The sequence below is a fragment of the Pseudophryne corroboree genome, chromosome 3, assembly GCF_028390025.1.
Source record: "Pseudophryne corroboree isolate aPseCor3 chromosome 3, aPseCor3.hap2, whole genome shotgun sequence".
NCBI lineage: Eukaryota > Metazoa > Chordata > Amphibia > Anura > Myobatrachidae > Pseudophryne > Pseudophryne corroboree.
Genome location: NC_086446.1, coordinates 737,492,955 through 737,519,273, shown reverse-complemented (window position 1 = coordinate 737,519,273; position 26,319 = coordinate 737,492,955). Strand labels below are relative to the sequence as shown.

Below are 26,319 nucleotides of genomic sequence, written 5' to 3'. Positions count from 1 at the left end.
GTACAGTGCAAAATCAGTGCACAATGTATCGTACGTCGGGGAGCTGGCGTAGGCGGGGGTCATAGGATGGCTCGCATCTAACGCAAGTCGTCCAAGTATATGTCCAGCATTAGAGGTTGATTGGTTGGTACTTATCTCTGTCCAAGCTTTGATAAATACCACCCTTAGGCTAGATTTATTTTTTTATATAACATTTAAATCTGAATATGCAGTATCTTACACCAATCATTGGTACTGTATGTACTATTACAATTTTAAATGAAAACTCACAGGGAAAATAATATTTCTCTAGCACCCATAAGGGATATTGGGGGAAACTAGTACGAAGGGTATAGACGGGGTCCAAAGGAGTCGGTGCACTTTACATTTCTTCAACTGGGTATGCTGGCTCCTTCTCTATGCCCCCTCCCACAGGCAGTTTAGAAAAAAGTGCCCTCAGGAGACGATGCACACTCTGCAGCACCAGAGATGGACACCGGCCTTACAAGGTGCAGAGCCGCTTCCCCGCTACAGGACCACCGTCCTGAGAGGTGGTTGTTCAGCGGGGCACTGCGCCTTGTCTGTCACAGCCGCAGCACGCCTAACGCTGCCTGAAGGTGACATCAGTGGTGAGTACAAACCGGGGGACCCGCTAGGGGGCTCCCCCGGTTCAAAGTGCGGCTGACCACGTGCGCGGCGTATGGGACCCTCCCGGGGGTCCCACTAAGATCCCCCGTGTAGAACTGGCAAAAAAAGAGCTTGACTAGCACGTGTGTGATGTTTTAAGCTATGTAGGAGACTTTGTGTCACAATCCTTACTGTAGGTTTCATATTTGGTGACTTACCCCTGCCATCTGTCCCGGATCCTGTGTCTTTTACTCACTAAAAGTTAAACAGTTTGTCAGCACTATGAGTTTTCCTGAGTTCTCTGCCTGAAAGGTAATAGTTAATTAGCTCCACCTGTGGTGAGCTCCTGTGTGAGGCTGAATTCAGTAATCCGAAGTTTAGGCCTAAAAGCCAGCATCTTATGTTTTGCAGAAGTTCAGGCTTCAGGGTTCTCTCGGCCTGCTAGGCCTCATTCTACATCACAGCCTAGTCTAGAGTAGTCACATGACAGTGACTGTTTACCTGACCCAGAGTTGTCCAATCCTCTGCCAGCCTGAGACTCTCTGCATCACCTAATCCTGCTCACCAATCACCAAGGACCAGGAAGTATAAGTTGGGAGGCTGAGTTAGAAACTGGGCCAGTTCCTCGTGTCACACACAGCTCTGTGTGAGTCTTAAAGCTGAGCTCCCTAAAGGTAACCTTTGTACTTAAGGTCCTGTGGAAACTCTGTTCCCTTGTTACCCTGTTTGGTTTACTTTTGTGTTGCCACTGATTTTCACTATTTCCATGAGTCTCAATGTAAAGGCACAGCTGCAGTGGTTCATCTTAAAGGCACAGTACTGTATTCCATAGTCTCCACTGAAAACCACAGCTGCCGTGTTTCAGTTTTACTGCTGTTGTAGTTGTGATCTCCAGAGCTGCAGTATCCCTGTGGCTTCCGTGCCTCCAAGTATCTCCGTGCTTCCAAGCACCTCCGTGCCTCCAAGCATCTCCGTGCCTCCAAGCATCTCCGTGCCTCAGCACCTCCGTGCCTCAGCACCTCCGTGCTTCCAAGCACCTCCGTGCCTCCAAGTACCTCCGTGCTTTCAAGTATCTCTGTGCTTCCAAGCACCTCCGTGCCTTCAAGTATCTCCGTGCCTCCAAGCACCTCAGTGCCTCCAAGCACCTCAGTGCCTCCAGGCACTTCTGCACCTCAGTGCATCAAAGCACCTCAGTGCCTCCAGGCACTTCTGCACCTCAGTGCCTCCAAAAACCCAGTGCTCACAAGCGTAGTTGGTGTCTCCAGCATCCGGTACTCCTTAGTTCTTTCCTCAGCACCTTTTCAAGTTCTGTCTTTCAGGAGACCTCCAGCATCCATACCTGCTTCCTGTCTGCCGACCAAATCCTGCATGAGGAAAACCTAGATTCGGTCATCTCCGCTGCGGTCCCTCTTCCTGGTCACCGGAAGAAACCCCGAGCCCACAACACCCCCAAACCAGGTCAGTGAAAGTATTCACATAGTCCTCCAGTCGCCCGCACAGACTTCACTAACACCGGGTTCACAAAACCTCAGTCATGACAGTAGGAACTGGCCACATGGACCCGGCCGAAAGTGTTTGTCTGACGCAGGACCTCCTAAGCAATATTGCAGGACGCTTGGAAGGTCTGGAGTCGACTCAGCATCAATTAGCACAGTGTCTGCAGCGGAATTCTTTCTCCAGAGATTCTCTGACCTTCTGCACTAAGACTCCTGACCAACTGCAGATTTTCTACCAGATGTTATTAGTTACAAGAACTTTTGTCTAGTATTCTTTCTGTGATGCCTGATCTCTTCAGGAATACTACCAACGTTGTTGATCCTGTTTTGTCCCATCCAGTTAATAGAGTCTCTTCCTCTTTGCAAGGAAAAGTTGTTCATCAGAGCTATCCACGGCCCAAACTCTCTGAAGCTGAACGTCAGTGGCGTAGGGAGCTACACCTCTGTCTTTACTGTGGAAATTCCGGTAATTTTGTTAAAGATTGCATTCTTCGTAAGCCAGGGAATGGTGACAAATCTCAGTATCACAGTGCTCATGTCTACAAGTCATCCACAGTAGCCGATCCTGCTACTGCTGACAGGGGTATCAAGATGGCTACTCTGAAAGAGACTCAAATTTATGACTGGGATCCGGTGATTAAAAGACCTTATCCCAAGTTGGGTGTCCAGAGAAGAATGTTCAAGCCATTTAGAGTCATAGAGGAGTCCGTGTCTACAGCCCAAGGAGGGGCGTCCGTGTCTTCAGCCCAAGGAGGGGCGTCCGTGTCTTCAGCCCAAGGAGGGGCGTCCGTGTCTTCAGCCCAAGGAGGGGCGTCCGTGTCTTCAGCCCCAGTGAGGGGTTCAGAGCGTCCAGCCCCAGTGAGGGGTTCAGAGGGTCCAGCCCCAGGGAGACTACAGAGCGCTGCCCAGCCAGAGAGACTACAGAGCGCTGCCCAGCCAGAGACTACAGAGCGCTGCCCAGCCAGAGAGACTACAGAGCGCTGCCCAGCCAGAGAGTCTACAGAGCGCTGCCCAGCCAGAGAGTCTACAGAGCGCTGCCCAGCCAGAGAGTCTACAGAGCGCTGCCCAGCCAGAGAGTCTACAGAGCGCTGCCCAGCCAGAGAGTCTACAGAGCGCTGCCCAGCCAGAGAGTCTACAGAGCGCTGCCCAGCCAGAGAGTCTACAGAGTGCTGCCCAGCCCCGTGAAGTGGGGGCTCTTGCCTCAGCCCAGCCCCGTGAAGTGGGGGCTCTTGCCTCAGCCCAGCCCCGTGAAGTGGGGGCTCTTGCCTCAGCCCAGCCCCGTGAAGTGGGGGCTCTTGCCTCAGCCCAGCCCCGTGAAGTGGGGGCTCTTGCCTCAGCCCAGCCCCGTGAAGTGGGGGCTCTTGCCTCAGCCCAGCCCCGTGAAGTTCAGCCCAGCCCCGTGAAGTGGGGGCTCTTGCCTCAGCCCAGCCCCGTGAAGTGGGGGCTCTTGCCTCAGCCCAGCCCCGTGAAGTGGGGGCTCTTGCCTCAGCCCAGCCCCGTGAAGTGGGGGCTCTTGCCTCAGCCCAGCCCCGTGAAGAGGGGGCTCCTTGCCTCAGCCCAGCCCCGTGAAGAGGGGGCTCCTTGCCTCAGCCCAGCCCCGTGAAGAGGGGGCTCCTTGCCTCAGCCCAGCCCCGTGAAGAGGGGGCTCCTGCCTCAGCCCAGCCCCGTGAAGAGGGGGCTCCTGCCGGTCCAGCAATATTCCAGGCTCCACCTGGTCAGTCCGTCCCGGTTCCAGCCGGTCCAGCAATACTCCAGGCTCCGCCTGGTCAGTCCGTCCCGGTTCCATCCGGTCCAGCGATACTCCAGGACCAGCCTGGTCAGTCTCCGTTGGCTCCAGCCAATTCAAGTATCCTCGGATCCAATCCAGTCCTACTCGTCCAGCCAAAGATTTCTCCAGTTTCAGCCTCTAAGCTTTCGTCTGATGGTTTACCACCTATTTACTTTGATGGAGATTTATTGCAATATGCCACTCTGGTTAAACAATCTCTCTCTCTGATGGAGTCTGATCCTTCAGGTGCAGTAACTCCTTCCAACGTTACTCGATATCTGTTCCTGGCATTCAGAGGAAGAGCTTTGGAGTGGGCCAACATGCTTTTTGAGAGAAATGATCCTGTGTTCCATGATTTACAGACTTTTAGTAATGCAGTCTTTAAAGAATTTACTCCAAAGTCCTCGGAATCAGTTATAAGATCATGCTCCAAAAAGAATCTCCGTTCGTCTTCATTCAAACTACAACAGTCTGATACAAAAGTAAGTTTATGCAGTCCTGCCAAAGATAATCCAAGTATCTCCTTCCGTAAGAATCAGACCATTAAGGTTGGTCATGTAGGAGTCTCTCCTAGCCCAATACTAAGTTCTCCGCCAAAGAATTCAAAGCTACAGTGCACTTCTTGGTCATTTTCAAACTGTGTATCTAAAGGAGATTCGTATTTTCCGTTAGACTTGGACTTATTGATCCAGTTTATGATGCTACTCCTTTCCTGGGAGGTGCTGTTCCTTCCTGTTATGCTTCCACGCATGAAGAGGTTCCAGAATCACCAAAAAGCTCTAAAGGTCTCTGTATGAAAAGTCCTCGTTATAGAACAAGATTTAATTTAAGTCTCAGTGGAGTGCTAGCTTCGAAAGCACAATCTTCTCGGACTACAAAACGAGGAGAGGAACCTTCTACAGTTTATTCCTCAGTCCTTTCTGATGAAGGAAATTCCAGTCTTGTCTATGATGGATGGTCTACCTGTTCAGAAGATGAAGATCAGGAAGACTTCTAAAGAATCCAGCTTAAGTTTTGTTTCTGGACCCTCTGGTTTCCACTTTTCAGAAGCTTTGTGTACAAGTTATTCATCAAGTTCCCCTAGGTTTCAAGATGGGTGTCCGGAGTCCACCCTTGAAGAGGGGGATACTGTCACAATCCTGACTGTAGGTTTCATATTTGGTGACTTACCCCTGCCATCTGTCCCGGATCCTGTGTCTTTTACTCACTGAGTTAAACAGTTTGTCAGCACTATGAGTTTTCCTGAGTTCTCTGCCTGAAAGGTAATAGTTAATTAGCTCCACCTGTGGTGAGCTCCTGTGTGAGGCTGAATTCAGTAATCTGAAGTTTAGGCCTAAAAGCCAGCATCTTATGTTTTGCAGAAGTTCAGGCTTCAGGGTTCTCTCGGCCTGCTAGGCCTCATTCTACATCACAGCCTAGTCTAGAGTAGTCACATGACAGTAACTGTTTACCTGACCCAGAGTTGTCCAATCCTCTGCCAGCCTGAGACTCTCTGCATCACCTAATCCTGCTCACCAATCACCAAGGACCAGGAAGTATAAGTCGGGAGGCTGAGTTAGAAACTGGGCCAGTTCCTCGTGTCACACACAGCTCTGTGTGAGTCTTAAAGCTGAGCTCCCTAAAGGTAACCTTTGTACTTAAGTTCCTGTGGAAACTCTGTTCCCTTGTTACCCTGTTTGGTTTACTTTTGTGTTGCCACTGATTTTCACTATTTCCATGAGTCTCAATGTAAAGGCACAGCTGCAGTGGTTCATCTTAAAGGCACAGTACTGTATTCCATAGTCTCCACTGAAAACCACAGCTGCCGTGTTTCAGTTTTACTGCTGTTGTAGTTGTGATCTCCAGAGCTGCCGTATCCCTGTGGCTTCCGTGCCTCCAAGCATCTCCGTGCCTCCAAGCATCTCCGTGCCTCCAAGCATCTCCGTGCCTCCAAGCACCTCCGTGCCTCCAAGCACCTCCGTGCCTCAGCACCTCCGTGCTTCCAAGCACCTCCGTGCCTCCAAGTACCTCCGTGCCTTCAAGTATCTCCGTGCTTCCAAGCACCTCAGTGCCTCCAAGCACCTCAGTGCCTCCAAGCACCTCAGTGCCTCAGCACCTCCGTGCCTCAGCACCTCCGTGCTTCCAAGCACCTCCGTGCCTCCAAGTACCTCCGTGCCTTCAAGCACCTCAGTGCCTCCAAGCACCTCAGTGCCTCCAAGCACCTCCGTGCCTCAGCACCTCCGTGCCTCAGCACCTCCGTGCTTCCAAGCACCTCCGTGCCTCCAAGTACCTCCGTGCCTTCAAGCACCTCAGTGCCTCCAAGCACCTCAGTGCCTCCAAGCACCTCAGTGCCTCCAAGCACCTCAGTGCCTCCAAGCACCTCAGTGCCTCCAGGCACTTCTGCACCTCAGTGCCTCCAGGCACTTCTGCACCTCAGTGCCTCCAAGCACCTCGGTGCCTCCAGGCACTTCTGCACCTCAGTGCCTCCTAGCACCTCAGTGCCTCCAAGCACCTCGGTGCCTCCAAAAAACCAGTGCTCACAAGCGTAGTTGGTGTCTCCAGCATCCGGTACTCCTTAGTTCTTTCCTCAGCACCTTTTCAAGTTCTGTCTTTCAGGAGACCTCCAGCATCCATACCTGCTTCCTGTCTGCCGACCAAATCCTGCATGAGGAAAACCTAGATTCGGTCATCTCCGCTGCGGTCCCTCTTCCTGGTCACCGGAAGAAACCCTGAGCCCACAACACCCCCAAACCAGGTCAGTGAAAGTATTCACATAGTCCTCCAGTCGCCCGCACAGACTTCACTAACACCGGGTTCACAAAACCTCAGTCATGACACTTTGCCAGTATAAATATTCATTATAGCTCCGGCGCCATTAGAGGGGGCGGAGCTAACTCAGAGAAGGGCCTGATGCGTTTTGGTGCCTTCCTCTGCTTACTGCATCCATTCTCAGCACACACAGTGCTTCCTGATTCCTCAGCCACGCTGGATATCTGGCACAGGGTGTAGCAAAGGGGTAGAGCCGCTAGTGTACACTATCCTGATCCTCTTTAGGACAAAAATTGTTAGTGTTTACTGTGTTTTAGAAAGCTGACAGCCTCACTGGGGCTGTACAGCTCAGGGTGTGCTGGTGTCCTCTCTAGCTGTGTCTCCTCTCACATACAGTAGGGCAGTCTTGCATTATTATGTCTGTGTATGTTTTGTACTTACTGTGAAATATGGGTAAACACAAGCTGTGCAGTGTATGTCACACCAGATTCTCTCCATTATCTACTGACTCTGTTTTATGTGAACAATGCAGTCAATTTTCACAAATCACAGTAGGGGCTGAGGGAGAGGGTTAAGAGCCCCACTGGTTAGGGTCTCTTAAGACTATGATGTCAGATATGTCTTCTCAGCTCACTGCTAATGTGCAGAAGACTCAGCTACTACAACAAGCTGTTGCAGATTTAGCTGCTAGGGCTGATGCACAGCCCCACCTCTCTCATGCAGGCCCACAGGAGCGTGGCTTACCTGCTCTGCTATCTGATACAGATGATATACAAGATGATGGGGATGACCTGGATCCCGTTAGTGGGGATCCCGATCCTACTTAGGGTATTGAACCCCTCATTTTGGCTATAAGGGATGTGTTAAAGCTCCCTCTAGAGGACGCTGCGTCACAGCAGTTGTTTTTCTTTGTCCAAAACAAGCCTAATGTCACTTTCCCGGATTTTCCAGAGTTAGATGACTTATTCAAACAGGCCTGGAAAAATCCAGACAAAAAATTCCTAGTGTCCAAAAAGTTTTTGTGCACTTTCCCATTTGCTCCTGAAGGTAGAAAATGTTGGGAGAAACCCACTGGGGTAGATGTCTCAGTCTCTCGCCGGTCTAAGAAGGCAGTGCTGCCTGCCCCGGACTCCTTTACCATGAAGGATCCTGGGGATCGGAAGATAGAGACTACCCTAAAATCTATATCATACTTGCCTACTCTCCCGGAAGCTGCGTGAGGTTCCCGTTTTTTGGGGTAGTCGCCCGCAACCCCGGGAGAGTAGGCAAGTCTCCTGTATCCTGCTCGCATCCTAGTGATGTGGGCAGGATGAAGAGATACTCTCCTGAGTTCGCGGGTCCGTGGAGTGGGGAAGTGGTTAAAATGACGTAAATTGCATCATTTTAGCCCCGCCCCGTTCACGCGGACCCGCGAATCACGGCGTTTTCCGGATTTGGGGGTGGGGCTTGATGATGTCATAGCCCGCCCCCGCCCCCTGAAGTCTCCTGCAGCGTCTCCTTTCCGGGCTTCTCCCGGAGAGGAGACATTAAAGGTAGGCAAGTATGATCTATATGCACTGCAGCCAGCCTTTCACAAAGACCGGTCATTACAGGTTGCTGGATGACCCATGCTATTAATTCTTGTGCCACTCAAATTCAGGGGGGCCTCTCGGGGGATATGCCCTTAGTTACTATGGTAACCCTCCTGAAGCACATTCAGGACACTACCCGTGTCCTCTGCGATTCCCTCAAGGAGACAGGGAACATTAATGCTTGGACGTCTGCCATGGCAGTGTCGGCGCGCAGGGCCTTATGGTTGCGTCAGTGGATTGCGGACGCAGAATCCAAACGTAGTGTGGAATCCCTCCCCTTTTCTGAGGAATGTCTTTTTGGGGTTGAATTGGAGACCTGGATTTCCAAAGTTACGGCTGTAAAATCCACATTTCTCCCCTCTGGGGCCCTGCCGGCGAGACGCTCCTATCCAGGGCAGTCTGTCCAGTCCTTTCGGTCTCGCACATTTCAGCCAGAGGTGCCTCCATAGCCACATTGGAGGCACCAGAGGTAATTCCAGAAAACCTGCAAGTGCCAGTTCTCATGAACAGTCCACCGGTTCTGCTTCCACTAAGGCCTCAGCATGACTGTGCCCACCCAACCCGAGGGGACCTCGAGGTGGGAGCCTGACTGCGTCACTGCAGCCGCATCTGGGAGACCTCCTGCCAGGATGCCTGGGTCAGACAGCTTGTTTCTCAGGGCTACAAGCTGGAGTTCGACAGTACCCCCCCTCCCTGATTTTTCAAATCAAGCTTACCAGCTTTGGAGGATATGTAAGTTACGTTGCAACTGGCTATCCGAAAGTTGGTCCAGTTCCACGTCATTGTTCCAGTACCACTACCGCAACGCGGCAAGGGGTTTTACTCAATCCTGTTTGTGGTGCCGAAGCCGGACAGTTCGGTCAGACCCATTTTGAATCTGAAATCCTTGAATGCGTATTTGAGGGTGTTCAAGTTCAAAATGGAATCCCTGCGAGCAGTGATTGCGGGCCTGGAGGAACAGGAATTCATTGTTTCCTTGGATATCAAGGACGCCTATCTCCATATTCCGATTTAGCCGCCTCATCAGGCGTACATGCGGTTTGCCCTGCTGGACGATCACTTCCAGTTCCAGGATCTACCCTTCGGCCTATCTACAGCCCCCAGGGGGTCAATGTGGTCCCTTATCTGGACAATCTTCTGATAAAAGGCAAGATCCAGGGAGCTTTTGATGCTCCATAACAACCGCACCATCTATCTTCTGTCAGACCATGGGTGTATCCTCAACTTACAGAAGTCCAACCTGGAGCCAACTCGGAGGCTCCTGTTCCTGGGGATGTTGCTGGATACTGTGGCCCAGAAGGTGTTTCTACCAGAGGACAAGGCAAAAACGCTTCAGGAAATGGTATGCATGGTGCTCCGACCTACTCCGTGTCCGTACATCTTTGCATAAGATTGTTAGGAAAGATGGTTGCCTCATACGAGGCGATCCAGTATGGGAGGTTCCATGCCAGAACGTTTCAGTTGGATCTCCTGAGCAAGTGGTCCGGATTACATCTCCAGATACACCGGATGATTCAGCTGTCACCTTAGGCCAGGATTTCCCTCCTGTGGTGGCTACAGTCTTCCAATCTCCTGGACGCCCAGAGTTTCGTGATTCAGGATTGGACCCTCCTCACGACGGATGCCAGTCTACGGGGATGGGGAGCTGCCACCCAGGGGGCGCAGTTCCAGGGCCGGTGGTCAGCCCATGAGGCCCTCCTTCCGATCAACATTCTGGAACTACAATGCTCTGCTTCAAGCCTCTCCTATTCTCAAGGATCACGCGATCCAGGTACAGTCGAACAACGACACAGCAGTGGCGTATATCAATCGACAAGGAGGGACGAAAAGCAGAGCCTGCATGCGAGAGGTGTCATTGATACTCCTCTGGGCAATCTTCATTCTGGGTGTGGACAACTGGGAGGAGTCATCGCGATGTCCACCCGTGGGAGTGGGGGCTCCACCATCTGGTGTTCCAGCTGAGCATCGACTGGTGGGGTTGCACACAAATAGACATGATGGCTTCTCGTCTCAACAAGAAACTTCCCTGGTATTAATCATGCACCAGGGACCATCAGGTGAGGGCAGTAGATGCACTGGCGTCGCCTTGGCAGTACCGGCTGGTCTACCTGTTTCCTCCGATTCCATTGCTCCCAAGGGTGCTAAAATGAATCAGAAATCAGGGTGTTCAGGCAATTCTGATTGCACCGGATTGGCCTTGGAAGGAGTGGTACGCAGATCTTCTGGACATGTCCGTCGAAGACCCTTGGCCTCTACCACTAAGAAGAGATCTTCTTCAGTAAGGACTGTTCGTCTACCCAGACTTACGGCGACTTTGTTTGACGGCATGGAGGTTGAGCGGAAACATTCTAGCTCACAAGGGCCTTTCCAAGAAGGTTATTGCTACCATGGTTCAGGCCAGAAAACCTGTGACGTCAAAACACTACCATCATATCTTGAGGAGATATTTATCTTGGTGCGAGGAATGCAAGTATCTGTCTGCAGAGTTTCTCTTGGGACGTTTCCTACGTTTCCTGCAGGCTGGTGTGGATAAGGGCTTACGTCTGGGTTCTTTTAAGGTCCACATTTAAGCCCTCTCCATTTTCTTCCAGAAGAAATTGGCAGTGTTGCCAGAAATTCAGACCTTCTTGCAAGGAATACTCCACATACAACCTCCTTTTGTGCCGCCTACGGCACCCTGGGATTTGGATGTAGTGTTGGTATTTCTACAGTCCTCCAGATGACAGTGGAAGACAAGTACCTCACGTGGAAGACGGTAATGTTACTGGCCCTGGCTTCTGCTCGACGTGCAGGGGCCTTATCGTGTTAAACTCCGTACTTGGTCTTTTACGAGTACAGAGCGGAGCTCCGGACTAGACAGCAGTTCCTGCCGAAGTTTGTCTCCGCGTTTCATCTGAATCAACCTATAGTGGTTCCCTTCCAGTTCTGACACTTCTGCTCCTCCGGGGGCTTTGGATGCTGTGCGTGCATTGAAGATCTATGTCAAGCGCACAGCTCGGGTCAGAAAAACGGATTCCTTGTTCGTGCTTTATGATGCACAGAAAAAGAGTTGCCCTGCTTCAAAGCAGTCCATTGCTCGTTGGATTAGGCTCATTATCCAACAGTCCTATGTGTCAGCAGCCTTACCTGTTCCTAAGTCTCTGAAGACCCACTCTACAAGATCAGTGGGCTCTTCCTGGGCGGCTGCCCATGGAATCTCGGCCTTGCAACTATGCAGAGCTGCTACTTGGTCGGGGAAGAACACCTTTGTGAAGTTCTACAAGTTTGATATCCTGGCCAAAGAGGATACCCAGTTTGGGCAGGTGGTGCTGCAGCAGTCTCCGCATGTTCCCGCCCATTTTGGAAGTTTTGGGACGTCCCCATTGTCCTAGTTTCCCCCCAATATCCCTTATGGATGCTAGAGAAAACAGGATTTTAATACCTACCGGTAAATCCTTTTCTCGTAGTCCATAAGGGATATTGGGCGCCCGCCTCAGTGCGTTGACTTTTCTGCAGGTTCTTGTCCTGTGGTTACCTGTTCAGCTGTTGTTACCAGCCATTGCTGGTTGTTTTAGGTTAGTGGTGTGCTGGTATGTAAATCTCACCACCCTTTGTTATCATGTTCCTTCTCTCATATATGTCCTTTCTCCTTCGGGCACGTTTTTATCTAGAACTGCCTGTGGGAGAGGGCATAGAGGGGAGGAGCCAGCACACCAAGTCGAATAAATTTAAAGTGCACTGGCTCCTTTGGACCCAGTCTATACCCATCGTACTATTTTCCATCAATATTCCTTTAGGACCATGAAAAATAAGAATTTACTCACCGGTAATTCTATTTCTCGTAGTCCGTAGTGGATTCTGGGACTCCGTAAGGACCATGGGGAATAGCGGCTCCGCAGGAGACTGGGTACAACTAAAAGAAAGCTTTAGACTACTGGTGTGCACTGGCTCCTCCCACTATGACCCTCCTCCAGACTTCAGTTAGGATACTGTGCCCGGAAGAGCTGACACAATAAGGAAGGATTTTGAATCCCGGGTAAGACTCATACCAGCCACACCAATCACACCGTATAACTCGTGATACTATACCCAGTTAACAGTATGATAACAACTGAGCCTCTCAACAGATGGCTCAACAATAACCCTTTAGTTAAACAATAACTATATACAAGTATTGCAGACAATCCGCACTTGGGATGGGCGCCCAGCATCCACTACGGACCACGAGAAATAGAATTACCGGTGAGTAAATTCTTATTTTCTCTGACGTCCTAAGTGGATGCTGGGACTCCGTAAGGACCATGGGGATTATACCAAAGCTCCCAAACGGGCGGGAGAGCGCGGATGACTCTGCAGCACCGAATGGGCAAACTCTAGGTCCTCCTCAACCAGGGTGTCAAACTTGTAGAATTTAGCAAATGTGTTTGACCCCGACCAAGTAGCTGCTCGGCAAAGTTGAAGAGCCGAGACCCCTCGGGCAGCCGCCCAAGAAGAGCCCACCTTCCTCGTGGAATGGGCTTTTACTGATTTAGGATGCGGCAGTCCAGCCGCAGAATGTGCAAGCTGAATCGTACTACAGATCCAGCGAGCAATAGTCTGCTTTGAAGCAGGTGCACCCAACTTGTTGGGCGCATACAGGATAAATTGCGAGTCAGTTTTTCTGACTCCAGCTGTCCTGGAAACATAAATTTTCAGTGCCCTGACTACATCCAACGACTTGGAAGCCTCCAAGTCTTTAGTAGCCGCAGGCACCACGATAGGTTGGTTCAGATGAAAAGCTGATACCACCTTAGGGAGAAATTGGGGACGAGTCCTCAATTCTGCCCTATCCATATGGAAAATCAGATAAGGGCTTTTACATGACAAAACCGCCAATTCTGATACACGCCTGGCCGACGCCAAGGCCAACAACATGACCACTTTCCACGTGAGATATTTCAATTCCACGGTCTTAAGTGGCTCAAACCAATGTGACTTTAGGAAATCCAACACCACGTTGAGATCCCAAGGTGCCACTGGAGGCACAAAAGGGGGTTGAATATGCAGCACTCCCTTAACAAAAGTTTGAACTTCAGGTAGTGAAGCCAGTTCTCTCTGGAGGAAAATCGATAGAGCCGAAATCTGGACCTTAATGGAACCCAATTTTAGGCCCATAGTCACCCCTGACTGTAGAAAGTGCAGGAAACGGCCCAGCTGAAATTCTTCCGTTGGGGCCTTCCTGGCCTCACACCACGCAACATATTTTCGCCATATGCGGTGATAATGGTTTGCCGTTACTTCTTTCCTAGCTTTAATCAGCGTAGGAATGACTTCCTCCGGAATGCCCTTTTCCTTCAGGATCCGGTGTTCAACCGCCATGCCGTCAAACGCAGCCGCGGTAAGTCTTGGAACAGACAGGGCCCCTGCTGCAGCAGGTCCTGTCTGAGCGGCAGAGGCCATGGGTCCTCTGAGATCATTTCTTGAAGTTCCGGGTACCAAGCTCTTCTTGGCCAATCCGGAACAATGAGTATAGTTCTTACTCCTCTTCTCCTTATTATCCTCAGTACCTTTGGTATGAGAGGAAGAGGAGGGAACACATAAACCGACCGGTACACCCACGGTGTCACTAGAGCGTCCACAGCTATCGCCTGCGGGTCTCTTGACCTGGCGCAATACTTTTCTAGCTTTTTGTTTAGGCGGGACGCCATCATGTCCACCTGTGGCCTTTCCCAACGGTTTACAATCAGTTGGAAGACTTCTGGATGAAGTCCCCACTCTCCCGGGTGGAGGTTGTGCCTGCTGAGGAAGTCTGCTTCCCAGTTGTCCACTCCCGGAATGAACACTGCTGACAGTGCTAACACGTGATTTTCCGCCCATCGGAGAATCCTTGTGGCTTCTGCCATCGCCGTCCTGCTTCTCGTGCCGCCCTGTCGGTTTACATGGGCGACCGCCGTGATGTTATCTGACTGGATCAGTACCGGCTGGTTTTGAAGCAGGGGTTTTGCCTGACTTAGGGCATTGTAAATGGCCCTCAGTTCCAGAATATTTATGTGCAGGGAAGTCTCCTGACTTGACCATAGTCCTTGGAAGTTTCTTCCCTGTGTGACTGCCCCCCAGCCTCGAAGGCTGGCATCCGTGGTCACCAGGACCCAGTCCTGTATGCCGAATCTGCGGCCCTCTTGAAGATGAGCACTCTGCAGCCACCACAGCAGAGACACCCTGGTCCTTGAAGACAGGGTTATCAGCCGATGCATCTGAAGATGCGATCCGGACCACTTGTCCAACAGGTCCCACTGAAAGGTTCTTGCATGGAACCTGCCGAATGGAATTGCTTCGTAGGAAGCTACCATCTTTCCCAGGATTCGCGTGCAGTGATGCACCGACACATGTTTTGGTTTTAGGAGGCCTCTGTCTAGAGATGACAGCTCCTTGGCCTTCTCCTCTGGGAGAAACACTTTTTTCTGTTCTGTGTCCAGAACCATCCCCAGGAACAGTAGACGTGTCGTAGGGACCAGCTGTGACTTTGGAATATTTAGAATCCAGCCGTGCTGTTGTAGCACCTCCCGAGATAGTGCTACCCCGACCAACAACTGCTCCCTGGACCTCGCCTTTATCAGGAGATCGTCCAAGTACAGGGTAATTAAAACTCCCTTCTTTCGAAGGAGTATCATAATTTCGGCCATTACCTTGGTAAAGACCCTCGGAGCCGTGGATAGACTGAACGGCAACGTCTGGAATTGGTAATGACAATCCTGTACAACAAATCTGAGGTACTCCTGGTGAGGATGGTAAATGGGGACATGCAGGTAAGCATCCTTGATGTCCAGTGATACCATGTAATCCCCCTCGTCCAGGCTTGCAATAACCGCCCTGAGCGATTCCATCTTGAACTTGAATTTTTTTATATATGTGTTCAAGGATTTCAAATTTAAAATGGGTCTCACCGAACCGTCCGGTTTCGGTACCACAAACATTGTGGAATAGTAACCCCGTCCTTGTTAAAGTAGGGGCACCTTTACTATCACCTGTTGTGAATACAGCTTGTGAATTGCCTGTAACACTGCCTCCCTGCCTGAGGGAGTGGTTGGTAAGGCAGATTTGAGGAAACGGCGGGGGGGAGACGTCTCGAATTCCAGCTTGTACCCCTGAGATACTACTTGAAAGATCCAGGGATCCACCCGTGAGCGAGCCCACTGATTGCTGAAATATTTTAGACGGGCCCCCACCGTACCTGGCTCCGCCTGTGGAGCCCCAGCGTCATGCTGTGGACTTAGAGGAAGCGGGGGAGGACTTTTGCTCCTGGGAACTGGCTGTATGCTGCAGCTTTTTCCCTCTACCTCTGCCTCTGGGCAGAAAGGACGCGCCCTTAACTCGCTTGCCCCTATTGGGCCGAAAGGACTGTACCTGATAATACGTTGCTTTCTTTGGCTGTGAGGGAACATGGGGTAAAAATGTAGACTTCCCAGCTGTTGCTGTGGAAACGAGGTCCGAGAGACCATCCCCGAACAACTCCTCACCCTTATAAGGCAGAACTTCCATGTGCCTTTTAGAATCTGCATCTCCTGTCCACTGCCGAGTCCATAACCCTCTCCTGGCAGAAATGGACATTGCACTTATTTTAGATGCCAGACGGCAAATATCCCTCTGTGCATCCCTCATGTATAAAAGTGCGTCTTTAATATGCTCTACGGTAAGCAATATAGTGTCCCTGTCTAGGGTATCAATATTTTCCGACAGGGAATCTGACCACGCAGCTGCAGCACTGCACATCCATGCTGAAGCAATAGCTGGTCTCAGTAGAACACCTGTGTGTGTATATATAGACTTCAGGATAGCCTCCTGCTTTCTATCAGCAGATTCCTTCAGGGCGGCCGTATCCGGAGACGGTAGTGCCACCTTCTTTGACAAGCGTGTGAGCGCTTTATCCACCCTAGGGGATGTTTCCCAACGTGACCTATCCTCTGGCGGGAAAGGGTACGCCATTAGTAACCTCTTAGAAATTACCAGTTTCTTATCAGGGGAAGCCCACGCTTCTTCACACACTTCTTTTAACTCTTCAGATGGAGGAAAAGCTACTGGTAGTTTTTTCTCTCCAAACATAATACCCTTTTTTGTGGTACCGGGGGTAACATCAGAAATGTGCAACACATTTTTCATTGCCTCAATCATGTAACGTGTGGCCCTACTGGAAGTTACATTAGTCTCATCGTCGTCGACACTGGAGTCAGTATCCGCGTCGACATCTGTGTCTGCCATCTGAGGTAGCGGGCGTTTTAGAGCCCCTGATGGCTTTTGAGACGCCTGGGCAGGCACAGGCTGAGAAGCCGGCTGTCCCACATTTGGTATGTCGTCAAACCTTTTATGCAAGGAGTCGACACTGTCGCGTAATTCCTTCCACAGCACCATCCACTCAGGTGTCGACCCCGCAGGGGGTGACATCACATTTATCGGCATCTGCTCCGCCTCCACATAAGCCTCCTCATCAAACATGTCGACACAGTCGTACCGACACACCGCATACACACAGGGAATGCTCTGACAGAGGACAGGATCCCACAAAGCCCTTTGGGGAGACAGAGAGAGAGTATGCCAGCACACACCAGAGCGCTATATAACACAGGGATCCCACTATAAATGAGTGTTTTTCCCTTATAGCTGCTTATATTATATATACTGCGCCTAAATTTAGTGCCCCCCCTCTCTTTTTTACCCTTATGTAGCTTGACACTGCAGGGGAGAGCCAGGGAGCGTCCTTCCAGCGGAGCTGTGAGGGAAAAATGGCGCCCGTGTGCTGAGGGAGATGGCCCCGCCCCTTTTCCGGCTGACTTCTCCCGCTTTTTCTGGAATTCTGGCAGGGGTATTTTTACACCTATATAGCCTTCCTGACTATATATGGTGTAGATTTGCCAGCCAAGGTGTCTTATATTGCCCTCAGGGCACCCCCCCCCCAGAACCCTGCACCCATCAGTGACCGGAGTGTGAGGTGTGCATGAGGAGCAATGGCGCACAGCTGCAGTGCTGTGCGCTACCTTGTTGAAGACAGAAGTCTTCTGCCGCCGATTTTCAGGAACACTTCTTGCTTCTGGCTCTGTAAGGGGGCCGGCGGCGCGGCTCCGGGACCGAACAGCGAGGTCGGGTCCTGTGGTCGATCCCTCTGGAGCTAATGGTGTCCAGTAGCCTAAGAAGCCCAAGCTACCACCAGTTAGGTAGGTTCGCTTCTTCTCCCCTTAGTCCCTCGTTGCAGTGAGTCTGTTGCCAGCAGATCTCACTGTAAAATAAAAAACCTAAAATATACTTTCTTTCTAGGAGCTCAGGAGAGCCCCTAGTGTGCATCCAGCTCAGCCGGGCACAAGATTCTAACTGAAGTCTGGAGGAGGGTCATAGTGGGAGGAGCCAGTGCACACCAGTAGTCTAAAGCTTTCTTTTAGTTGTGCCCAGTCTCCTGCGGAGCCGCTATTCCCCATGGTCCTTACGGAGTCCCAGCATCCACTTAGGACGTCAGAGAAAAAGGATTTACCGGTAGGTATTAAAATCCTAATTTCTCAAACAGTTCATAAATTAACTGGTTAGCAGGGAAAATAGCTTCTGAAACGCATAGGTCCTAACAGGAAACCTCACCTGAGCTGTCATCTGGATTAAGGGGCATTCATTAGCAAAATACATTATTAGCACACCTTTTCTAGTATGGCAGCCATTTTGTTCACTTCAGAGTTCTCACTACTAACAAGCAATAAAAAACATTGTACAGGTATAAGCTGAGCTACTATTCATGAGAATGCTGCCTATAAATTAACTTTTTGTCAAAAAATCATACACGTGACAGGTTTCAGATTGGATATGGCACGTCTAACTTAAAGATGTGGAAGGAAAACATTCTGTTTTGCACTTAGCACTTCCTGAGTAATGTGACAGAAATATTTTAATGAAGGTTACATGAAGAGATTTCATGTGTGGGGTTTTCATGGAACATTCCCAAATATTGTGGTGGATAGTACAGAACAGATTCAGTGCCATCATGGGTGCACAGCAATGATTACCACCACACCTATTCTTGTGCCACAATCTATAAAGAGGCAAAATGGCCGCCAGTAACTCCTTAGCAACCACTTCCTGTATACATAGCACAACGGAACTTGGTGTGGGAAAAAGCCACGGCTGCTGCATCGAATCACTTCATATACAGATTCAGACTCGGTCGCATTTCACATTATTAAACGCAGTCTACTGGTGCGTTCTAGTTCCATCATATTTTCAGGTAAAAAAGATGTGAAAAAGACACCAGGTGTGCAGAGAGGGAGTGTTTGGCGCGACTGCAGGAATAATATATGAAACACATCTGTATATCAATGCAACACAGCAGCAAAAATCACCAGCAGCCATGTTAGACTGTGGTCTTTTTAATAAATGGCCACATACATATTTTTCCATAGCCATTTGCAGAGTTACAGATTTCATGTTACATGCAGCAAGTAACGAGACAGAGTTTTAGGACTTTGTACCATGACAGCACCGGTCTAATAAAATTCTGCTCCCGTGTCTATTTTCTTTTGTTGAAATGTTAAAGAACTCGTTATCTAAAGTTATTGGTCTTTAAAAAGGTTGCACAATTTTACAATGCCTTGTCACAGAGAGCTGCAGACAGAATGGAAATGCGACCTGGTGTCACCGCAGTCACTAGACCTTCGCCTTCCCTCACACCGTGACATTTACAGAAAGCCAGCTCAGGGACCTATCGGAAAAACACCAGACAGGGCAACGCAATTATGTCAATACGGATAAAATAACAAGCCCGTCTTCTACGGAGAGCGCAACACTTTCTTCCTATTAGTGAAATATAGTAAATAATTCACTTTATTTATTCATCGCTAAATAGCCTTTGGTTTACCCGACTTTCCGAAGGGATGAATCAGCATCTTTCTATAATACATCTAAACATTAACGTAACTAAACCTGAAAAAAATAGATTGGTATTGAAGGGAAGGGTGAACGGAAGTTTTGTTTTTCCTCAAATCTTATTATCCAGAATTTGCAAATTAAAAGTTGGTGAAACTAGGTGTCACCCCCAAATCACTGTGATAAATAATGCTAATACTACAGCATTCTGTTTAAATGTCCCATATCTCTATTACTGTATATCAGTGGTGGCCAACGCGTGGCTCTTGAGCCTCATGTGGCTCTTTCTTCATTCAAATGTGGCTCCCAACACTCAAAGTCACGTGACCACAAGAGATATGTAAACCGCAGCACTCCAGCCAGACATGCAGCAGCACTAGGTAGACTGAGAACTGATGGAGCCAAATACACATGGGGGTGCTGGCTAGAATGACATGGGGGAACTGAAGTGTATTATGTGAATCTGGCTTTTCAATATATTTTATGCGGATCTGGCTTTTTCAATTTGATGTAGAAGTGGCTTTTTCATTGTATTTTATGTTGGATCTGGCTTTTTCAATGTATTTTATACCAGGGGCGTGGCCTAGCAGGCACAAGGTCACAACCCATTTTTGCAAGTGCGCATACGGCTCGAAGTCTGCTCTTTGATGTACCTAACAAGATTTCTTGGCTCTTTGTCTCTGACTGGTTGGCCACCCCTGATGTATATAATTACTTTGCTTTCAGGATTTCCAGCACAGTAATCAATGGGCTTAAATCATGTGTGTAAGTAAAGCAAAAAAGCAAGCAACTGGGCAAAGCCATGGAGCACTGCAGGTGGGCCCGATGTAACGAGAGATTAGATTTGGGTGGGGTGTGTTCAAACTGAAATCTCAATTGCAGTGTAAACATACAGCTGTCTAACATTTGTGGGCTACATGCAAAAGCAGCCGGTATTTATCCTGCACAGAAAAAATATAAATGTACTTACGCCCCTTGCATGGCAACATGGTTTGTTCCAGACACAAAGTTACTTGCTTTTTTTTTGCTTTACTTACAAACATGAATTAGGCTCAATGTTTGCAATAGCGGAGGCGGCATCACTGCCATAAAGAAGCATCATACAGAACATTTGCTGTGTGCTTTTATGAATAGATTCTCCTTCCAATGGGCCTGATACACAATTGGGTGCAGTGTCTTTGTTGTATGCAGTGGAGTGATTCTTTACCTCTCTGCATGCATATAGTAGCACTGCACTGTGCTATGATGGTCTTGAGACGGATGTCGCAGTAAAGAATTTATACTCATAGCGACAGACAGGAAGTGTTTGTGGATAGTACCGAGTGGAGTTTGTGGCCTCTCAAACGCTGGCCTGACATGACAGTTTCTGAGGCATGTTACAGCTTGCACCTGTGATCCTATTTGCAGTTACAATGGCTCATGCGCCTTACTTCCGATGACCGTGCTGCGTCCGCCTGTGTACACAAGCAGCGGTTTGAGACTCATCTGGTGGGTGTCATAGTACAAATCCCGGTGGCTGCAACATTTGCATATTTTGCTCAGCAGCGGCATACTGAATCACAGCTGTGACGGCATTTGCATACATCTCTGAAACAGGCCCGTAACGCTTCCCTTAAAATATTAGGAAAAGCAGGGAAAAGCTGGATCCCTTGGGATAGGAGCACCACTAATGGATTTGACAGTCAAATTTTATTCATTTGCGGGCAAAAATACATCCGGTAACAGCTATACAGATGTGTGCTCATACATCAGTGCTGCAGTCGCGCCAAACAGCCCCTCTCAACACGCCGAATCTTCTAGCATTGCTAAACATGCGTCCCAGACTCATTGTGAGGCGGCTAGAAGGCACCAGGAGACTGTGCGACTGAGTCTCTGAATCTGTATACGAAGTGCTACAATGTAGCAGCCGCAACTTTTTTCCCCATACAAAAGTTCCGTTGTGCTTCATATACAGACTCAGTCGCTCATAGATATACTGTACAAGTGTCACATATCAAATTAATTAGTCTAGTGGTGCGTTCTAGTCACACGGCGTTGCGTCTAAGATGCATTTTCGGATGAAAAGTCCTCCCGGCGCTAGCTAACTCACTCCCGACAGACAACCTCCCGCTGCATGCTGTATTGAGGCTGGCTGTAGGAGGACACATCTGTAAGCATGTGTTAGAGATCATCGGAACCAGCTATCCAAAATCACCAGCGAATAGCTAGCTGTGTGCATGGCCAAGTTGGAAAGAGATGTGGATATCCTAGCAAGCTTTTATAAAATCAGGATTTTGGTACTTACCGATAAATCCCTTTCTCCGATTCCACAGGGGCCACTGGAGTGTAGTTACAATGGAGATAGTAGGTGGTATTGGTAGCTGGCACTTTAAAAATTCTCACACTGTGGCTAGCTCCTCCCCTACTATCTCCCCTCCAAGCCAGTCTACGTTAAACTGTGCCCGAGGAGAGCTGTAATAAACAAACCGTAAGGTAGAGGAGGTTAACGACGCCCTGTAAACCAGGCGAACACAAACTAAACCTGGAACAGAACCTGACAAAAAACCAGGCTAGCCTGAACCCAACAAGCAGTCATATGGTGATCTGCAATCGTTAATCAAACAAAAATCAGGAGAAACAGCGCTGGGCGGGCGTCCAGTGGCCCCTGTGGAATCGGAGAAAGGGATTTATCGGTAAGTACCAAAATCCTGATTTCTCCTTCATCCACTAGGGGCCACTGGAGTGTAGTTACAATGGGGACGTCCCAGAGCTCCCAAAAACGGGTGGGAAAGCGCTGAGAGTCCTGTAAAAACTGCTCGGCCAAACAGTGATGCAGAGGCCGTAAAAGTGTCAAACTTGTAGAATTTGACAAAACGAATGTCGGTTTGACCAAGTAGCCGCCCGACAAAATATTCATGGAGACCCCGCGGGCGGCTGCCCACGAAGGTCTTACAATGCGCGTAAAGCGCGCTGAAATGGAAAACGGAGGCTCCCTAGTAACCGCCAAGAAGACTGTCTGATGATCAGATGTATCCAACTGTCCAGCATATGCTGGGACCCCGGCTATTTAGTACGGGAGCATCGTCCAGAGCAAAGAAGAAAAAACACTTCATCGAATAGCCTGAGACCTCTGTAGAGAGAGTTGACGAGCCCTGACAACATTCAGAGAGGATTGAAAACCACTAGTGTCAGATTTATATGAAAAATGGACCTCCCCTCTGGAAGAAACGACCGCTGAGGCCGAAGCCGAGCCCGGGGAGTTGCCAATAGAGTACTCCCTGAACAAGAGGCCGAACTTACGGCCGCTAGGCTAATCTCATTTGGAAGAAAAGCGAAAAAGGCAGAGACCTAAAATTCCGGTCACTGTGGTTTGAAGCGCAGCGGAGCAAAAAACCTCCCAGAGAAACCAAAGATGAATGGTAACTGGAAGAAGGGGGAAAAACCCCTTTTATCTTCATTATGTTCCATAAAGTTTTCCCAAAGTGGCAAAAGCGAGAAGAGGTAATAGACTTCTGAAATCGGAGCCCAGTAGGCCTAACCGAACTAGGGAACTCCTCCCTTCTGAGGTCTCGTGAACAGTCACACGGGTAACCGAAACCAGTGTAAAATTGAACAAGGAGAAAAAAGGAGCCTGTTGAAGTAGACAGTCCAGTCGAGGTAGGAGCCAAGGCTCCTCTACTGACAACAGGCGTATCTGTATCTTCAAGTCATGCGTGGCCCAACCAGCGCCACCGAGAGGACTAGCACGCATAATCCCCTCCTGTGTTACTGAACCTGAAGTAGAAATAGAAAAGGAGGCAGGATAGAATAACCAGAAAACTCCCCGGAGCCCTGAGGGCCTCCACGGCTACTGCCGTCCGAGAGTAATAAAGGGTTAAAGAGTCAGTCAGAACGCCCTGAGGTCGATCCGAAATCTCCGCCCACAGCGGACCAGCTGACAAAACTCCGGGGCATGTTCCCTCACCCAGGAGTCTGACCTGGTGGCTTGATCTGGAAACAAGATTGTTGTCCCCCGCTCCGAGAGGAATGGAGGCGACCACTCATTACGTCGCAACTTGACTGAAGAAATAGAGTCTCTGGTGCCGAGGAATGAAAAAACCTCTGACGGACCCTGTTGAGAAACGTCTATGCGGAGCATAAATTGGATCTGTGTCGAATCAGAAGCTCGTGGATCCTCCGGATATTCAGAAGCCACCTAATGTACAGAGTGGGATAGTAGCAGTAAATTGTCCCATTAGGGAACCAACGTCACCCACTGCCCTTGAAAAAGAGTTATTCTGTTATCTTCCTAAACTCTGTGGGAGCGGAAGAGAGAGGAGTAAAGGACTTACAGTGAAAATGAGAATCCTGTTAAGGGGGAATCTGAGAAAAAGCCTGTCCAACGGAAATCAGTAAACAGGCATCTCTGAAGACAAGGGACACGTAAAACTCCCTTTCTTGTTTAAACTAGCAATCACAGACTAAAAGGATTGTAAGGCCAGAATAGGCCTGTCCGAGCCACTTGGCTTCGGAACGTGAAAAGAAAACAAAGGCCTGAGAACTGTCCTAATTCAAATGATATGTGAAAAACAGGGATCAACACCCTTTGCGGTTAGAAACCTATGGAGCGCAGCCTGCAGTATGACTCTCTTGTCATCGTAAATCAGCCGACCCATGCCGAGGGACTCCTGAGACGGTTGTAACCGCCCAAGCCTTCTCCCATCGACCTGCGCCTACCCTGGGACCCTGCAGGTGTAATGGGTGTATAGGATGACATAAAATCAGACTGGACTGAGGATGTTGAACCTCTGCTTCAGCCTTTTTACCCTGAGAACCCCTGGCGACGAAGATATCACCCGTGTGGAGTCAAAAACCTGAAAGGGCACGAAAAAATCTAAAGGGAAGACCAGTAAAGGTCTGTCTTGGAGCTGGGGCAGTAGTAGGAGAAATCAAAGTGGACCTACCTCCATTGGTTCAAGAAATCCTGCAGAAAGTTCCTTCCCCAGAACCATCTGCCCCGTAGGATTTCATGTTTACTTGTCACTGTCGCAGCCCCAGAGGTCGTCGGGTTAAGACAGCCCAAGCGAAGATGCAGGGTCCGAGTCTGTAGACATGGAGACCTCCAAGGAACATAAAGCAGAATCGTGATTCTGACCTGTATCAAAGTATCAATTGATCCTGATGCGAAGCATCCTGTAACCTAGAGGACAATTGTTCCCCAACCTACCTGCTCCGGACACGGTAGAACCATGCTGCCGCATATGTCGATGGATCCCTGAGCAAGGTTGCCTCAGGAAAACGGCGGCTTGATGGACCGGCGATACACCGAGGTGTATACCCTAGAGAGGTTCTGATACCATCTCCTGCCATCTGCGGGGAAAAGATAGGAAAACAAACCTTGTTTGATACCTGATATTGTGTATTCGGGTGTCTGTCGGCCGCCTACCGGAGCCTGCCCAGCTCATCCGAAACTGAACCAGTCGCTGTCATTTTCGTCAATGGCGTGGAACCCTGATGGACTTGACGTGTCCTCCTCCTTTACCTGCAGTATCAGATGAACTGCTGTATTATGTACCTGTATATTCTGAGACACTGGTTCAGATCCACAGAAAACAGACATCAGTAATGCATGGAATGTTAGCAAAGTTTCTTTTTGGAAAGGTGTGTTTGGTCCCGCTGTGATTTGATCCTGTGACCTTGGAAACCAAAGTCCAAGGGCTTACCTGATGAGCTATTGTCTGGTTAATAGTGACATTACCTGCATCATTGATCAAACAGGGGTGTGCAGGTGCGTGGAGGGCGAAGCAGATGGCTCTGCCGCATACTTCACACCTAAGAGGGAATTCTTCGACTATCCCAGGAGAGACAAACGAAAGGAGAAAAGGTGGGTTAAATAAACAGAGCCCTACGTAAGGTCTGCACTATAATGTGTAGTGACCGATACGATTAAAATAAACTTTCTGGAGCAGCGGAGACCTGAACCAGCAACGCTGCGCTGTGGGACAGGAGTCTTAGCCCTAGGCTATAGGAGTTCTCCTTAAAGTTTTGTTTGGATTCAAACCCCTGTTCAGATAGCCGCTACTAGCGTACTGAGCCGCAGCGCTATTTGTCTGATGCCTTACACGCATTCCACAATTACAAATAGCATTAGTAACTAGTGACACCAAGGAATAATAAAGGGAAGGCAACACCCCGCCCTGTATTTAGTGTACCGCTAATTAAGGTGCACCAGATGTTTCTCGGAGGTTCCGCTGGCTTTTCAAAATGGTGACCAGCCTGTGAGAAAGATGGGGGAAAATGTTATGTGCAAGATGTTATTAGAAAACATTGCAGAAGTTTTGTTTTATCCCCTATATCTGGTATTTTATGGATTTATCTATATACATACCTACACGCACTTAAAAATATATATCTATATATATATATATATACACATGCACAAACATAACTATATATGTATATATACACACACACCGTAGGTAAATAAATACTGCACAGTAGATTCTTTTAATTATTATTGAGCTGAGTCCCAGCTACTGTAATAGAGCAGGTTCCCTGATTTGCAAGTAAGGAAATGCTGGGTAGAGGACTCTACTGCAGGAGGAATGTATCTATATTTCAGCAGCCTGAAGTATCGAAAAGTTACAAATCCCAGAGCTGTTGCCTAGCGATGGGGAGACCTGGGAGCCCACTGAGTAAAGCGGGTTAACTGTTAATATACCTGGGACTTTATTTGTATTTGTCTCTGAGTATGCAAGATTAGCCCACTGGGCTATAGGAGACACTGCAAATATGAAGCCAGGTCTGTGCAGGGAGGAAATGGCCGCCAGAGTGAAACTCCTCTGGGCTATGCGATAAAATCTATATAGTGGATAACTGGATTAGTGCTGAGCCACTCTGACTATATCACATTCTCCTCAGCACCATGTGCATTAAACTCACATAAATGCCTATTACACTATAACAGTGGCCGGGGAGCGGAGAATGCTGAGCCCGCTGTACAGAGCGGGAGTTAGCTCCGCCCCCCGGCTATGGCGCCTTATTGCAAAACTAAGCGGGAAGCGAGCTGTACCCTCCGCTGGGCCTGCGAGTCACCGCCGGGGAGCGCTGAGCCCGCTATACAGCGCTAGTAGAGCCCTGTATCTGCTAGCCGCCGCCGGGGAGTGTTGCGCTGAACAGAGCGCGAGTCACCGCCGGGGAGCGGGGAGCGCTGAGCCCGCTATACAGCGCTAGTAGAGCCCTGTATCTGCTAGCCGCCGCCGGGGAGTGTTGCGCTGAACAGAGCGCGAGTCGCCGCCGGGGAGCAGGGAGCGCTGAGCCC

The 26,319-nt window shown here is 49.4% G+C and overlaps 1 protein-coding gene across 5 annotated transcripts in view; it reads right to left on the bottom strand.

Moving 5' to 3' along the window:
• DHX32 (DEAH-box helicase 32 (putative)) overlaps positions 1–26,319 on the bottom strand; it is a 251,606-nt gene that overhangs the window by 135,979 nt on the left and 89,308 nt on the right. The window lies entirely within an intron of this gene.